Source organism: Rhinatrema bivittatum, chromosome 3 (genome assembly GCF_901001135.1).
Source record: "Rhinatrema bivittatum chromosome 3, aRhiBiv1.1, whole genome shotgun sequence".
NCBI classification, from domain to species: domain Eukaryota; kingdom Metazoa; phylum Chordata; class Amphibia; order Gymnophiona; family Rhinatrematidae; genus Rhinatrema; species Rhinatrema bivittatum.
Window position 1 is genome coordinate 168,167,250 of NC_042617.1, and position 13,334 is coordinate 168,180,583.

At 40.2% G+C, this 13,334-nt stretch overlaps 1 protein-coding gene across 4 annotated transcripts in view; it reads left to right on the forward strand.

Moving 5' to 3' along the window:
* Nucleotides 1–13,334, forward strand: part of CHRM3 (cholinergic receptor muscarinic 3) — a 1,211,018-nt gene that overhangs the window by 637,483 nt on the left and 560,201 nt on the right. For all 4 annotated transcript variants that reach the window (XM_029593910.1, XM_029593908.1, XM_029593912.1 and 1 more), the window contains exon 4: nucleotides 3,374–3,476. The gene's annotated coding sequence lies outside the window, so the exon portion shown is untranslated. The remainder of the gene's footprint in view (nucleotides 1–3,373; nucleotides 3,477–13,334) is intronic.

Here is a 13,334-nt window from a genome sequence, read left to right on the forward strand (position 1 = left end):
TGCGTGTTATAAAATTGCCACATCCATGTGTGTGCACTGGGTAGCGCACACACATGGACGCGCACGGGTATGTTAGAAAATCTACCCTAGTGCAGTAGAATCCATTTCTAATAGAACAGAGATAACGAGTACACAAATCTGTAGCTCTTGAAGGGATTTTGCAAGTTATAATGACAGTAGAGATTGGGGATGTGAAGAAATGATGATGAAATTATGTCATAACATAGGGATGGACAACTTTGGTCATCAAGTGCCACAAACAGGCCTGGTTTTCAGGATGTCTATTATGAATATGCATGAGACAGATTTGCATTCAATGGCGGCAATGTCTGTACATCTCTTTCATGCATATTCATTGTGGTTATCCTGAAAATAGCCCTATTTGTGGCTCTTGAGGACTGGAACTGGCCATCCCTCAACCCTAACATAACTAACACTTTAGTCACCAAATTTCATTCATACAGTTCACAAACTTGGCTCCAAAACTTGGACTTTAAAGTAAAATGTTGCCACAACTGCCATACAATACAAAGAAGAAAATATAGTGCACGATATAAAAACACAGTTAGATATAATTATGAGCAAGATGCTTATTTCTTACTAATTGCTAATTTTAAAACTCTAACCAGTGGAGAGATTTGATTATAAAATCAGATTTGAATTCTTCTGGCACACTGAGGATCTGATTCGCTGAGGCTTTTCTCCCATTCTATGGGACAGACCTTGAAGCTAGTCTTCAAAATATTTTTTTCCACAAAATATTTTTTCCTTTACATCAGATAGCCTGATGTTTAGGGCTGTGAGATTAGTATCCTCACCTGCAAATCAAGTGTCTCAGTTTTTTCCTGCTTCTAAAAAATAAAAAAAAATTAAGAACAAGTTTGCAAAACAAGCTTCTTTTCATAGTGTGCAATAAATTTCAACAACGTTTATGAGCTATTTTTTAACAATAAGCAAGTCAGAAAGACTATGAAAGAACAACTGATATGGAAATTCAAAAAATAAAATATCTCAATGATGTGTGTATGTGTTGTACTGTTTAGAATTTGGAAGATATTTGCAAATAGTATTTGTCCATAACCAAGTAATTCCACTTGTATAATAACTTTATAGTGTGCAAGGAGCTGGGTAAAGCTTATTTAATGTTTTGTAAAAATATTTAATGCAGCCTGGTTTGAAAAGTCTTGTGTGGTCACTGGTAAATACTGTTGTGCTCTTAAATGGAATAGTATTGACATAACAGCTGTCAGGCAATGGGAAAATGGAAATCTAATGAAATACTTATACAGTGAGATTTCATGATAGATTGAAGTAAAGAAATGGAAGAGGAGGACTGTAGTCAGAACCCCAGTTAGCTAGAAAGGCATGGAAAATGCCACAGAGTTATGACAACCACCTGCTGCTCCCCCTTTTACTAAATTGTTGAGGTAAATATGCTAACAAATCTAAAAAAAAAAAAGCACCACAGGATCAACCTTGAGAGAGCACAGGAAACTAGGAATCTTGAATGTAGCACTGTAAAATCAGTTCTGACCATAGAGCTATTCCTGTGAGGCAGTATGAGAGAAAATCCCCTCCCCTCAGCTAATTGCAAATACTATTCTGTGAATATATATAATGCCATTGAACATGTGTGGTCCCAATTTATATATTGTACAATTATCAGGAATTTCTTTGCTGGGAAGCCCTAAATACATTCCTTATAGGAAGACCAAATACAGCCATAAAAAATGTTGGCATTGGGCTTAAGTTTATTGTAAACCGGTGTGATGTGCTTGCACGAACACCGGTATATTAAAAGCTGTTAAATAAATAAATAAATAAATAAATAACTAAATAACTAAATAAGCTTACTAAGCTATCTTTTTTAAGAAATTTAAACCACAAGTATTTTTTCTTTTTACATTGTCTGCTACTTGCAGAGTTAAATTAGGGAATCTGAAGCCAGTAGTAGCAGTTCTTCTTGCTTATAGCTAGACGGAAGTAAAGCTAAGAATAATTTGTGCATGCTTTGCTTGTAGCTTGGAAGTAAGGAGTATAGTTTTGGTTAACAGGAAGCACATTCTGCTTTGGAGAACCACATTACTGAAAGCTTTATAAAGAGCACTAAAACATACGAAGCAACACACTTTAGAAAAATGAATGCATGAAGGAACGGAAGCAGTGAAATCTCAGAACTTAAGTGACTTTTCCAGAAATACAGCACCTGAAGTTTTTTCAGACCAGCAGGTCTTAATTGACATGTTTTCATGTTTCCTTTGATCTTTTGCCAACTGGGTTGAATTCTTAACAATGAAAGGTTAAAAATTCTACAATCAGGTTCTCAAAAACTATTTCTATTTACTCGTCTTAGGTTTCCACTTTTACTCTATTGTAGCAAATGAACAGGATTTTAGTTTATTGTTAGAATAATTTACTATTCATTGCAGATATTAAAAACATATATTTGCTATGAATAATACATTATTCTAACAATATAAGAACAAATGTATATTTATATATGTACAGTATATATACACATATATTCGCAGTATAGCATTTGCAATTAGCTAAAGGAAGGGGATTATGTATTTTGGAGTTTATATTGGCCCTGTATAATTCCCTGGTGAGACCTCATTTGGAATTCTGTGTACGATTTTAGGAGACTGTACCCTCAAAATGATATAAACTGGTTCAGAGGGTGGCTCCTAAATTGATCAGTGGTCTTTATTGTAAAGCATATGGGGATAGACTTAAAGATCTAAACCTATACACCCTACTGGGAAAGGTATAGGGGAAATACGATAGAGACATTTAAATTCCTCCAAGGTATCAATGCACAGGAGGCAGACCACTTTCAATGGGAAAGAGGATCTGGAACGAAGGTTCATAGGATGAAGGAGAAAAGGGGTAGACTCAGGAGTAATCTTAGGTGAATGCATGGAACAGCCTCCCAGTGGAGGTGGTGAAGGCACTGAATTCAAGAAATCATGAGATAAGCACAGGGGATCTCAGAGGGAGTGGTAGGTTTGTAGAGTTGAGCAGTTGTAGTTGACGAGCAGACTAGATAGGCTGCATGGTCTTTTTCTGCCATCATATTTACATCTATATATACACATGAGCACTATTTTACCCTAGGCATATCGTCTTTCCATTAATCACTAGTCTTTTGCAGATCTTAGTGTGAAGAAATATAGAATACTAGTGGTCATTTTCATTCTGCTTCTTATGAAGAATACAAGTAATATAAACACAATTAGTAGCAATTTTCAAACTTTCCACACACAGGGCCTCTGACTTTGTTTTCATCACTCCCCTTCTTGTTTTCCATTTCTGGATGGTATTACATTAATATCTCATTTTTTAATCTGTTTTATTTTTTTTTTCTTTGCAGTCTACATGCTGACAAAGTACCAGTATTGCATCCAAATAAGGAGTTGACAAGGCTGCAGTTTGCCGAATCCTGCCAACCAGTCTGATGTGCCCAGCTGGACTATGTATGTAAAATACCAGTAGATATATGTGTCCAATGATGTCTGAGGCTTACTAATGAAATCTAGTAATATTACTCTATCATTGATTTCTTTCCTGAAAGTGGTAAATTATACACATATTAGAGTATCTCCAGTGCATTTTATTGGGCGATGTAAGATCAAGACTTTCAGTACAGAATTGATCTTGCAAGTTTTTATTCAGATGTGAGGTAGCATAGACAATTTTTATCTCTCTTGAATTTTCAGTAGGCAACAGTACAACTTCGGTAGACAAGTCAGTTGACAGTATGATTAATACTCCTTTGCCTTTTGCACTGTTTTTTTTCATATACAACAAAATTGCAAGAGAAGGGAAGGACTGCTGTGGAGCCAGTGCTCGCAGTCCTGAGGGGAAATAGAAGCAGATGTCAATCTAGAAACAATGCCTCCTGTTCAGCATAAAATTGCATTAAACATGGCTCTGAGGAAATTTTGTTCTGCACTCTGAGCAGTACATTTTCGCTGTAATTCCTGGCCTTTTAAAAGGAGGATGATCTTAGCGCTGCTGCTCTATTAGCTAAGTAAGACCCCAGTTAGATTTTCTGACCCGGTCCCTGCTTCTCAGGCTAGCTGGGGCTAGGAAAGCAGCAGAGGCATTGTTAACAAGCAGCAGGGAAAGATAAGCCAATGACATTGCACAAGAGTAACACCTATTGACTAGCTCAAGGGCCCATGCTCCTTAGGCAATGGATTGTCAAAATGATGATGGAATTAGATGAGAGAGGTTTTCTCCTTCATCTCTATTTCTAATCCTATCAGGAAAATGCTAATGAATTTTGATAGCACTGTTTCCACAGTAAAGGCCAGTTCTGATAGTCTTTGAAAGCAGGAGGGAGCTGCCAGTTCAAAAAAAGGAAGCCAGGACTGGAGGGGAAAATAAATTGCATGTTCTGCATGATGGCTTGGCAAAGCTTCTGCTATAAAGACTGCCGTGTCCCCACAAATGCAATAAGGGTTGTCAGTAGTAAATGTATTTGTGAAAACTCTGCAATAACCAAACCCCACTGTAGGGATTAGACCTGGAAGGTCTAGGAGGCTTTAGAAAGTGCAAGTACATGAAGAAAATGACTTAGTGCTGTAAAGAGAGGCAAAAGTGACTAAACAATATCAAAGAATATTATTAGATTGATGAGCTGGTTACTCTTTCATTATTCTATTCCATTTCTATGTCATTACTGGTAGAAGAAGCAGCAAGAGCTAGTGTATGAACTCTTTGGCAGTGTCTTCATTTTGCACACATAGGGGCTCATTCGAAAAAGTTTAACAGTGACACACATTTTCTACAGGGTGGCCCATGGAAAAGTAGCCCGCCTCCAATACCAGTGCCGCGCAGGCAGACTACATTTCCATGGGCCGCCCTGTATAACAACTGATGAGCAGACGCTAACTCAGTTGGCATATAGCTTAGCATTATATTCTTTTATAGTCTCAAGCTGCCTTCAATTTGCAATGGATGCCCAGTACCTTGATTAAAATACTCATATCAAGGTGGGGGCAACCCATAAGATCACATACATGATTAGGGGTGTTATGATAGTACAATAATCCACCAGCAGGATGGGATTTATCATACTGAAATGGCTATGGGGGAAGCTTATTTAGCATTTCAATTTTCCTGCTAGTGAAAATGAGGGGCAAAATTGACAGTATTTTATAAAAGTATGGACTAAAGTCAGGGATCTGTGTCCTGTCCTGTGCTTATGAGTGTGCTCTTCTGAAATGGTCTTCTCTCATGTACCTGTTATGAAAAGGTTTGGCGTGGGGGAGAGCTCAAGAAGATGAGAAATCCTAGCCTCAGCACTTTTGCACCCTGTTGCTGTTTTGTGACTGAACATTTTTGAATTGACAAATCTGAATTAGCAATTAGCCTTTGCAAAGTTTTTCTTATTTTATTTGGTTTGTGACCATTGATTCTTAGGTTGTATATGCACCAAGAAGTCGATTTTAAAAGCCTTGCTCGTGCAAAAAATGCCCACGTACCCACATATATGGGCCGCGCGCAAGCAACACAGATTTTAAAGAGCTGTGAAGTACGTGCATGCATACCCGTGCACACGACTAAAATAAGAGGGCGGAAAAGGGGCGGAGCACGGGCATTCCCGGCAGGGCCAACAGTTATGCATGCGACTTCATATTTTCAAACCGGAGACCGTGGCGTGTGTTGGCTTGCTATCGTGTAAATTTGCAGCTCCAGATGAAGAGCAAGTCTGTAGAGCTCGAGTTTTAGGGCTTACAAGAAAGGGTGAGGGGTTTGGGTCAACTGGGGGGGGGAAGGAGTGCAGGATGAAGAACCAGAGGTGTCTTGAAGACCTCTATATTAATTGGGCAAACTGGTAGACCAATTAGAAAAACTGGGTTGTCCCTCGCAGGAGCATATTTTAAAATCTGCCTACATATGTGCTTAAAAGCCAGCAAAGTACATTTTCTCGAGCAGTCTCTTAAGATTAGACACATTCTTGAGCGCAGGAGGTGTATTTTAAAACATATGTGCGCAAGTGCATGCACAATTTAAAATTGCAGTGTATCTCTGCTCGCTCGTCAATATGTGCGTGCATGGGTGTATGTACGCTCAAGGTTAATATTACTCTATTATAGTATTGAAGAGGATAATGGATGCAATTCTCTCTTTGCAGTCAAATAATGGTAAAGAGCAGAAATGTTTTAGTGACTGAGTGAAATCTAAGACCATGTACTTGTGCCTAAATAACCATTTAATTTCAATTGTGTAACATTTGCTAATTCTGATTTGAAATTATATCTAAGATATATCAACATTGTTTCAGGATATCTACAATGAATATGTATGTGATTAATTTACATACAGTGGAGGCAGTGCATGCAAATCTATCTCATGTATTTTTATTGTGGATAACCTGAAAACCAGGCTTGTTTATGGCTCTTGAGGATCAAAGTTGACCACCCCTGGCCTATATCAATCTAGTGTAAGCATCAAAAAAACAAGGTATCTGAACTTTATCAACAATGTGCTATTAACCACAAAAAATTCTATCCAATGATTTTTGCAAAAATGTATAAAACCGCATCAGCAAGCCTGACAACGGCAGTGAGCCCACTTGCCGTCCGGACTTCTCGTCATGTGCGGCGTGTGATTGTATCAAACTTTTTATCTCTTTTTGTTATTTTTATATAGAGGCGACTTATTATATATCCTCTAGGTCCCGTCTGTAAGTTGTGAAATGCATCTTTAGTCCCGCTCTGTCCCAAAAATCACCCGACAGCGGCCGGTGTTTCGCGATAAAAATCGCTTCATCAGGGGCAAATTTCCAAAGTTATAAAACGGCAGTAGCTAAAAGGTCAAGAGGACACATACTATCAGAATTGAAAAATAATGTGAGGCAAGTACTTAACTTTGTGTTGAATGCAGCACCGCAAACCTTTCTGTTGGACCCAGGTGTCTCAAAGAATCTTTACAGCCGTCCGGGACAGAAAAGCCTTGGACGCTTTGGCCCTTTAAAAAGCCCGCGCTTTTGTGCACGTAATGACGTCATCACGTAGCTGTCAATCTAGGCCAGGGCCTCCGAAACTTGTCCTGGGGACCCCTCAGCCAGTCGGGTTTAAAGGATACCCACAATGAATAAGCATTAAAAAAATGTGTGATATGCTAATTTACCTCATGAATATTCATTGTGAATATCCTGAAAACCTGGCTAGCTGTGAGTTCCCCTGAATAGGTTTGGGAAGCCCTGTTCTAGGTAAATCATAATTATAAACACCAAATAATTGTATTTTAAATCAACAATGCAACACACTATTGATAGTAAAAATCATAAAATCAAGCAGCATTGCTTCATCAGACCCCTACAACCTGAAAATGAAAATCCCTTTAGAACTGCACAGAAAACATTTCTTTCCATTATAATTATTTGAACAGGAGATAGTTAAATTTTGTTATTCTCTATTAATGAGTTTCAAATGTTCTCATGAAAGATTTTATTTTTGTTTTACTTGCAGCAAAGCTGCTCATTCTTGGCCCACTGCAAAAGAGCAAAACAGTTTCATTTGCAAAAATATTCTACTTCACAATGTTACCTCTTTAGACAATAAACTACAACTGCAGGCAAAGCTAAAAACATACTGAACTAGACTGTTTATAGGTAACATGGCAAGAAATCCACAGTTTGACTAAATGATCTAGTTTTTCATATGTTATTGTCCATTTTATTTATTTTTTCTCTTTCTCTTATGCATTCTCTCGCTAATGCTGAGAGCCTGAGGGTCTGTTTTATCATATATAAGAGCCAATGATATGCCATACTAATTTTGCATCAGCAACCAAGTTGCCCGATGCCTTGTTATTTTAAGACTGGCTGGTATATTTGTGCAGCACCATGAATGATGAACTTCTGAGGCTGGCACAGTGACAATGAAGGAGAGCGCTGGCCACCCCCATATTCTCTACTGCAGAGCACTCCTTCGTAATTGCCACAATCCCCTGGCATTCCTTCTCATTGTGGGCCAGTTAAAGAAACAAAAAGCAGTTGGGAGAACAACATTTAAAGTGGTTTTCATGGCTAAAAAAAAACATTTTACCTGTGTTAACTGGCTATCTGAAAACTATCCCTCCCCCAGTGCAGCTAATGGTCTCTGTGTTGTTCCGCATCATACGTGCATTTAGCCACAATGAATGGAGGTTTCCTTGGGGGGTGGGGGTGGGGGTAGGTCAGGGGAGGGAAGTAATGCATTTTGTGAGCATTTTCAGCTTTATCTGCATGCTTGTCAGGCAAATATTTACCTGCAGAAAAAGCAGATGCAAGCAACTGTGCATATTTTGTACTTGTGCTGACTTTCAAATCAAAAGCACATGCATACTTTTGCCTCGAGAAGTGATGGAGAGCCCCACAGCTAAGAGAAAATGAACAATCGTCATCCTAATGTGGACGGTTTGAAAATGTCCCCATAGCATGACAACTGATTAAATAACAGGACTGACTTTAAAGCCACAACAAACATACACAGAACCATTCGCCAGACTCGAAACAAGAGAAAATGGCAGTGAATGTGGTGCTACTGACACCATTAGAGCAAGCTAAGAAAATATAAAGCCCAACTTGCAGGCAAAATAAGACATATCACTGACGTGCTGATAGCTATCCACATGAAAAAGACATTTAGTATAATGGAAACACAGTCATATTCTTCTGTTAATGTAGTATATGTTGTCCAATGCAGAAAATGTGAAGAGGGACGATATGTTGGTGGAAAGGGTCAGAAGTTAAAGACAAGAATAAACCTTCACAGACACTAGATATCACATCACATAGAAGAGTGAGATAACAATCCAGTGGAAGAACGTCAATGACTTTACAGTCTGGCTGCTGAAAGAGAAATTCACAACTACCCAAGAACATAAGACATTTGAAATAAAAAATGATCAAACCTTTTAAAACAAACGTAGACGGGGTTGATATTCAAAAACCTGCTGAATGGGTAAAATAAACAGGCAAATCTACCAGTTATCTTTACATGGCTATTCAGTCACTCTTTCTTGGCTAAATGTGTGGCTGAATATCCAGCTACATGTTACCATCTCAGAATCTGGGTAGGTACATTTAGACTTGCTGTGGGCACAACTGGGGTTACTCAGCTAAATGTAGCTGGTTAATGCCATATATTGAATCTAAATTTGAGTGGGTAAAAATGAAGCCACCAAAATTTAATCAGGTAAAAAATGAGCCAGGGTGCGGGCATATATGGAGCAGTTTTGCAATTAGAAACATTGATAGCAGAGAAAGATCATACAGCTCATTCCCATCTCTTAAAACCTCACCTCGAGTTACTAGGTGGGCCTCATATAGAGGTATAAATAACCTAACTACTATAGGGCCTTATAGATAGTATCTCTCTCTCTCTCATCTCTCTCTCTCTCTCTCTCTCTCTCTCTCTCTCTCTCTCTCTCTCTCTCTCTCTCTCTCTCTCTCTCTCTCTCTCACTCACTCTCACTCTCACTCTCTCTCTCCCCCCCTGTGATGGTAGGAGTTGCAACACTTGTGGTGTTACTCTGCAGTAATGCCTATGTGAAACGCTAAAATAGCACACTTTGCGATAAACAGGCTATTACCATAAAACACAACCCTCTTCCTCTCGCATGCAATAGTTTGATGAATCTGGCCCTAACATCAAAAGAGAGCTTTCTCTTCCAATTTCCTTAATGAGACCATTCCAGAGAGTTGTGCCTTTAAGGATAAGCTACTAGCGTGGAGAAACTTTTGTCTGCTAAGATGCTCATGGAACCATCTGGTCAAAAGATTTTCAGTCTAGCTTTTGAGCACCTGGTCAGTCTTGTTTATTTATTTATTTGAAAATGTATATTCTACTTAGCCCAGAACAGCCATCCTTAGCAGATTTCAATGAACCATATACAATAAAACAAATACAAATCTTAAACAAAGCAATAAAACAATACAGTCTCTGCCAGTCAGATTTTCAGGACACAATAATTATGCATAGGACACATTTGCATGCACTTATACAAGTATATGTATCATACATATTCATTGTGGATTTCCTGAAAATCCTACTGGCTGGGTGTTCCTTTAGAACTTGGTGTACGTAGAACCGCTGTTACAATACACAAGGAAATTATGAGAAAACTAGGTTTTTTTATATCTATTCCTAATTTAAAACAATTTTTTAGAAATTACTTTTGTATTTTCTGCAGCAATTCCACATGTTTATTAAAGTACCAAGTATCATAAAGTAATTGTACATAATGTGTTTGTATTAAGAGGATAGAATGATCAATGTCTGTCAAAACTGCATTCTATATCCTAGTAGTAGACTTTCACAGCATGCATGAAGAAATGTGAATTGCTATGAATTTTACATGGGAGTACATTACTTTTTTTTTGTACAGGCTATTTCATTTGTAGATTAAAGTATATATCAAGTTACATCAAAAAGTAGAGAGGAAATCATACCTAAACATTTATTAGTGTGTAAAATGAATCTGATTAGCTGGAATTATTTCATTGTTATTCTACAATCTGTTGTCAAGTATATACAGCAGATGGTAAGAGGGGGGTTATTTTCTAGCATCCCAACTACAGCTATCCACAGACTAAAGATGTTCATTCATTTGAAACAACTTCTACAATTTCAGTGACATTATATATGTCAGATCATGTCGTTTTCAAAACAAAATGGCACAAAAACAAAAAATGTTTGAGTTTTTCCTTCCATCGTTTTTGGTTGCGCACTATTTAGATATAGTATGCACTATGCCAAATACTGCGCATTATGGGCTGGATTTTAAAAGCCCTATGCGCGTAAATCCAGAGGATTTACGCGCGTCGCCGGGCCTATTTTAAAAAGGCCCGGCGACGCGCGTAAAGCTCTGGGACGCTTGTAAGTTCCGGGGCTTGCAAAAAGGGGCAGTGCGGTCCAGGTGCGGGGCCAGAGGCCTCCGACACCGCAGCCATTGCCACTATGTCGAAGGCTCATGTGCCGGCAGGTGCAAAAGGTAAGATAAAGGTCAGGGGGGGTTAGAGTAGGGCTGGGGGTGGAAAGGTTAGGGGTGGGAAGGTCAGGCTAGGGGGAAGGGAACGGGGGAAGGCAGCGTGGCTCGGCACACGCAAGGTGCACAATTGTGCACTCCCTTGCATGCACCAACCCCCGATTTTATAACATGCACGGGCTTTACTAAAGGGGTGGGGTCAGAGGCCCCAGGCACAGCGGCCATTTGCTGCTGTGCCAAGGATCATGTGCCAGCAGTTGGCCGGCACGCACAACTTACTTCAGCCCCAGGGCTGAAGTAAGTTTTGCAACAAAAAAAAGACGAAGAAAAAAGTAGAGGGGAAAGGATGGGAGAGGGAAGGGAAGGGAAGGTGGGGTGGGGTGGTAGGGAAGTTCCCTCTTTATCCGCTCCGATTTTGGAGCGGCCTGGGAGGGAACGGGGGAAGGCAGCGCGGCTCGGAGCGGGCTCAGCACACGCAAGGTGCACAATCGTGCACCCCCTTGCGCACGCCGACCCCAGATTTTATAATATGCGTGCGCCTGCACAGGCGTGCATGTGTGCGAGCCGGGTAGCATGCACACCCTTTTAAAATCTACCCCTATGTCTGAATAGTGCACACATTTTCTGAAACCTAAAAAAATGGAAAAAAATTGGGGGAAAACCTAGATTTTTATTTATTTATTTATTTATTTATTTTAAATCTTTTATATACCGGTGTTAGTGAGGACATCACACCGGTTTACATTTGAACAGCAGGTTAGAAAGTTACATTTTAATAGGGAGTAGGAACTGGGAAAGGGAGAACAACAGTGCAGCATGGAAAAATAGGTTACAACAGTAACATTAAATGAGCATAGAGGTCCTTAACAGCAGGATAGTGGTATCTTAGTATAGATGCGCATGGGAAGACATTATGTGTGTAAGGCTATTCCGGGTAGGCTCGTTTGAATAACCAGGTTTTTAATTTCTTTTTGAATTTGATAAAACAGGGCTCGAGGCGCAGGTTTGGTGGTAGGGAATTCCAGAGTGAGGGGCCAGCAATTGAGAGGGCACGGTCGTGGAGGCAAGGTGGGCAGTTTTTAGAGAGGGTACATGTAGGGTGCCTCTATTAGCCTCTATTAGCAGCTCTGGTAGGCCGGGTAGAGTGGTGGAGGTTGAAAGGAATGTCAAGCCAGTTGGAATTGTGAGAGTGAATGGATTTGTGTACTATGGTGAGGGCTTTGTCTGTCAGCTTGTGTGTGAATTCCAGCGGTGGCGATCCCCCCCGATGCAGCCCGCGGCGAAACACGGGACCGTGTCGGGGGACGCCATTAAGCCGGTGCTCGTTTAACTTTGTGGAGTTGCCATATTGAAAAAATAATAAACATCTTGTTTTATAAGACTGTTTGAATCAGTTCTGTCAGGATTACACATCCTCCTGCACTATTTGTACTTTGCGATTTCGGTTGAAGTGCAGTCCTTGCTCATCATTTATTTTGTGGCAGAGGATAGGGAGCCAATGTAGATCTCTGAGGATAGGGGTGATATGCTTATGTTTACGGGTGTTTGAGATGACTCTTGCTGTTGCATTTTGCAGCATTTGCAGTGGTTTTATCATGGAGTAGGGGAGGCCCAGGAGGAGTGCGTTACAGTAGTCCAGTTTGGCGGCAATGGTAGCTTGGGTCACTGAACGGAGATCTTGGGGGTATAGCAGGGATTTGAGTTTTTTCAGGACATTGAGTTTGAAAAAACCTTCCTTAAGCGTGGAGTTGATGTATTTCTTCATGTTTAATTGTTTAATTGTTGATCAAGAAGAACTCCAAGGTCCCTTACGAATGCTTGGGCTGTGGTGATCTTAATCTTGGGGTCATTGGACAGAGGGGGGGGGGGGAGTGTGGAGAGATTAGAAGAAGCTCAGTCTTGTTGGCATTGAGTGCTAGATGGAGGTTGGTGAGGAGGGAGTTGATGGCAGCAAGGCAGTTTTCCCAGTGCTTTAGGGCATCAAAGATAGAACTTTGGATGGGGATGACGATCTGGACATCATCGGCATATAGACAGAATTTAAGTTTGAGTTCGGAGAGGAGATGGCAGAGTGGGGTGAAATAGATGTTGAAAAGGGTGGAGGATAGCGATGAGCCTTGTGGGACTCCTTGTTGTAGGGGGTGGGGGGTAGATATAGCTTCACCAATTTTAACAGAAAATTTCCTGTTCGAGAGGTAGGATCTAAACCAGGCAAGGGCTAGGCCTGTGATGCCGATGCTTTCTAGACGAGCAAGGAAGTGATTGTGGCTGATGGTGTTGTAAGCCGCGGATATGTCGAGGAGGGCAAGGAGGTAGCTGTGGCCTTGGCACATGCCCCTGAGGAGGTG